Source organism: Chiloscyllium plagiosum, unplaced genomic scaffold, assembly GCF_004010195.1.
Source record: "Chiloscyllium plagiosum isolate BGI_BamShark_2017 unplaced genomic scaffold, ASM401019v2 scaf_8989, whole genome shotgun sequence".
Taxonomy (NCBI): Eukaryota; Metazoa; Chordata; class Chondrichthyes; order Orectolobiformes; family Hemiscylliidae; genus Chiloscyllium; species Chiloscyllium plagiosum.
In genome coordinates this window covers 7,931-12,248 of record NW_025208893.1, presented here as the reverse complement: position 1 = coordinate 12,248, position 4,318 = coordinate 7,931, and the positions used below count along the sequence as shown (strand labels likewise).

General features: G+C 43.9%; 1 long non-coding RNA gene across 1 annotated transcript; it reads left to right on the top strand.

Moving 5' to 3' along the window:
* Positions 1-639: 639 nt before the first annotated feature.
* On the top strand, positions 640-2,868 carry LOC122546738. Its single transcript, XR_006310798.1, has 2 exons — positions 640-758; positions 1,633-2,868. It is a non-coding gene; the product is annotated as an uncharacterized LOC122546738 (long non-coding RNA).
* Positions 2,869-4,318: the final 1,450 nt, after the last annotated feature.

Genomic DNA, 4,318 nt, shown 5'->3' with positions numbered 1-4,318 from the left:
GAGTCTATGACTCTAAATCATGATTGTAGTATATGAGCTGGACCCCCTGAGGTTATTGTGCAGATATAAGCTGTTGGCACTGGGGCATTTTCTGGAGCAGTTGTAGCTGGTTGAATTCCCTTTGCAGGAGACAATGAGGTGGATTCTGAAATCCTCTTCAGGAGCCCTCCTTGAGTGGAAAAGTGGGGTTTGAGCTCACACACATTACTGACAGAAGTTGCAAAGAAGGAAAGATCAAAGGGCTACTGCTCCTCAGGCAAGTTATCCCAAAAATCTCTGGCTGGATTCAAAACGCAATCAACTTGATCTAGCCACAAACAGGACCATTGACTGCTCCCTGAAAGTCTTGTGAATTAGTTGTCTGTCTCTGAACCACTGCTCCTGGTAGGTTCAACAGGATTGTTTTGTTCTATCGATCTCACCATCTCTCTCTTTCTCGGTCTCTTTGTCACTTTCTCTTTATTCATCTCTTGCTCCATCTGTCTCTGACTGTCTCCCTCTCACTTCCTCTCTGTCCCTCCATCTGTCACTGTCTATCTCACACTCTTTCTATCTTTCTTTCTCTTTACCTTTCAGTCAGTCTCTCTCTCTCTCTTTCTCGCTTTGTGTCAGTCTCGTTGTCTGTCTCCCTCTGTTTACTGTATCTCACCCTCACTCCCTGGCTGGGTTTAACCTGTCCTGTGTTCTGTTTCGTTGCAGTGTGGTTTATCGTATCGGCAACGAGGAAAGTAACCCCCTCCAGTTCACGACCACCTCACGTGAGTATTCTTCCCAATGGTCACCTTGTATTTGAGACTGTGCACGACATTGGAGAGCAGCTACCCAGTTCACCCACTTGTGCCACCCCAGGACTCTCCCTGTACCCACCCCCACCCAACACTGTGTGCCAGGGTGCTGTTTGACTATGGGGAGCTTCACAGCCCAAGAGCCAGGCTGGAGTGTTGATGCTGTGTCTGACATTCCCATCCACTCACCCAGACTCCGTAATCTCCAAACAGTAAGATCCCAGACCCCTCCTTTGCTTCCCCCCCACCCTTTGGTGAACATGGCTGGGATCATGCTGTGTAAGGTTTCAGCTGATACATGAAGTCACTGAGTCCTGGTAGTGCTGAGGGTCAGCTGTCCTCACAGCCCAGTCCCACCCCACATCCTCACCCCCATCTCTCACCATCCCTCCTCCCACCCACATCTGTACCCTCCCTGACCCGCATCCTGACCTCAGGGAATGTCAACAGCTAGTGTGTAAGGGATGTGTGAACCGTGAGTGTGTAAGGGATGTGTGAATAGAGTGTGAACCGTGAGTGTGGATTGGAGTGTGAACCGTGAGTGTGTAAGGGATGTGTGGATTGGAGTGTGAAGCGTGAGTGTGTAAGGGATGTGTGAATTGGAGTGTGAACCATGAGTGTGTAAGGGATGTGTGGATTGGAGTGTGAACCGTGAGTGTGTAAGGGATGTGTAGAGGGAGTGTGAACCGTGAGTGTGTAAGGGATGTGTGGATTGGAGTGTGAACAGTGAGTGTGTAAGGGATGTGTGGATTGGAGTGTGAACTGTGAGTGTGTAAGGGATGTGTGGATGGTGGATGCCATGAGGAAGAGGCTGTTGTTAATTTATTGATGTGCTTTCCTTCTACAGCGATGGATTTCAATGACATTGACGTAGGTTTCTCGGGCCGGAGTGGGGCGATGGTAGTGATTACTGTGCTGCTGTCTATTGCCATGGCTGTGCTCATCATCCTCCTGATTGTTTCTGTATTCGTCAGAACCTAAACAATAGGCTTGAAGGATGATCAAATCCTATCAGTTATATATGAACCTTCTTATTAATTGTGCATTTTATAATTGTGCTCTGCACTTTCAAATATTCTGTATTTAATTTGTAATTTGGAGGGACAGTTACTAATTATGAATGGAATAGTTCTGTACCATGTTTTAACTATTGAGAATTTTATCTTTCTGTCCCATGAGTCTTACTGAGCTCTATCTGTTATTCATCCCATAATCCCAAAATCTTTTAACCCTCTGTCCCTTCTGAAATAATCCTCCAGTCCTCACTGGATCCCTCCCTGGATCTATTGGTTCTGATCGATCTGTTTGTGGGGAATCGGTGCTGGGGGTGATTGTAGAACCTCACAGATGTGGAAATGATGGTTCGGTGCTTCCATTGAACCTGATTAAAACACTGTACACTTACATTGTATTCTCAATTTGTGTTTAAAATATATATATTTATAATCCAGTCTCATTCAAGTCACTCAGTAAAACCAGGGAGAGGGCTCTATGGGTTTGGTGGGTGTGGCTGTTTGCTGCATGTGTGTTTTTCTGTGAGTGTGGATGCATGACGTTTTGTGAATGACCAGTTTTGGTCTATGGACTGGTTTTGGTGTGAGTGTAATTTTTGATGGGTGTGATTGTGGCATGTGCAGAATCCAGTGTGAAGAGCTCTCGCTGGTACCTTGTGCTGGAGAACGAGTATTGATTGAAACCAGAGGACACCAGGAGATGTTTTAAATTGGTTTGAGCAGAAATGCTGGTGAGATGTGGCACAGTGCTGGGATAAGGTGGGAGCAGGAGGATGTGTAGTTGACATTTTCAGCTCAGATACTTCTCTGACACTAGTATTTCATTCAAATGCCAATGATTTATTTTCAATGCAAGTCAAAGTTCATATGTAATCCTCAATGATATTGTGCTGGATCATGTGAATACGCTAACTAATCTATGCTCACCAAACTTGATTGGTTAAGCCTCCAGGTGGACTCGGAGCAAAATAAACAGACACTACAGAAACTTCTAGAACCTGAGCCTGGGAAGACATTTTAGGTTACTGAGATATTTTAAAACTCTTGTAAATAAACCTGTTGCACACAAAGATACTTGTGTTGCCTCTGCATTGACCAGTGATCTACAAACCATAGCTACACATTAGCAGTGAGATCTCTTCTAAAACCAGTTACAAATATTTACAAATAACAAACAATACTATTTTAATGAAACAGTGTATCAGGTACTGCGTGCATGCATTAATTAGTGTTGTGTTGTCGGCAAACATCCATAAAATATATTACATTGTGTGGTCAGTACATCAGTAAACCTTGTAGAGATACACTCACCATCTCATCATCTCATTCTCCATCTTACCTTAGACCTCCTGAAACATGACACTCTACTGAAGCAAGGTCCACTCTTTGTAAAATGCTGCCCAGACATTGATGTGCCTGTGGAACGTAGAGTTGATAACGAATGTAATAGTTACTGTAATAAATATCTAAAATAAAACAGAACTGTGGATACTAAAAATCTGAAACAAAGACAGAAATTCAGGTCTGGCAGCATATATGAAGAGAAAGCAGAGTTAGTGTTTCAGGTCCAGTGACCCTTCTCCGGAACGGACTCAAGATGTTGTCCCTGCTATGTCTCCACAGATGCTGCCAGACCTGCTGAGTTTCTCCAGTAATTTCTGTTTTTGTATCCCATCTCCAGTATCTGCATTTCTCTATTTGATTTTAACACATTTCCATAACCTCTTCCACAACTTAACAATGTCTTAAAGTTTTGCAAACGTTGAACTGTTTTTGATATGTAATCATCATTGTACCTCGCTTGTCAATTGTTATTTTCTGTGAAGCCGTCTGTACACCATGCAGAGCCCCATGCGTCTGAAATGGTATCACAACTCAAAGAGTGTGTGAGCATTTTAATTCTGGTGCCAAAAATCAAACCGTTGTAAAAATTCCTCTGTTTCACTCATTTTCTTCACATCTCCCCACAGACCTGACTATTGCAGAGATGTTTGTTAAAGCTGATCATCTGTTGAATTAGGGTGATACAGTTTGGATTACAAGTGCAATCAAATCACATTTCAGGAATATAAGACTTCATTCAATTCAATAATAACTTGCATTTATATTGCACATTGAACACAGCAAGACTTCCAAAGCCTCTTCAAAGGAGCATTACTGAACAAAATTTGACAATAACCATTGAAGGAATCAGCGGACAGTTTTCAGGACAGTTAAACAAAACAGTGGTTAGCACTGCTGCCTCACAGCGCCGGAGACCCGGGTTCAATTCCCGCCTCAGGCGACCGTCTGTGTGGAGTTTGCACATTCTCCCCGTGTCTGCGTGGGTTTCCTCCGGTTTCATCCCACAGTCCAAAGATGTGCAGGTCAGGTGAATTGGCCATGCTAAATTGCCCGTAGTGTTAGGTAAGGGGTAAATGTAGGGGTATGGGTGGGTTGCGCTTCGGCGGGTCGGTGTGGACTTGTTGGGCCGAAGGGCCTGTTTCCACACTGTAATGTAATGTAATCTAATCTAATCCT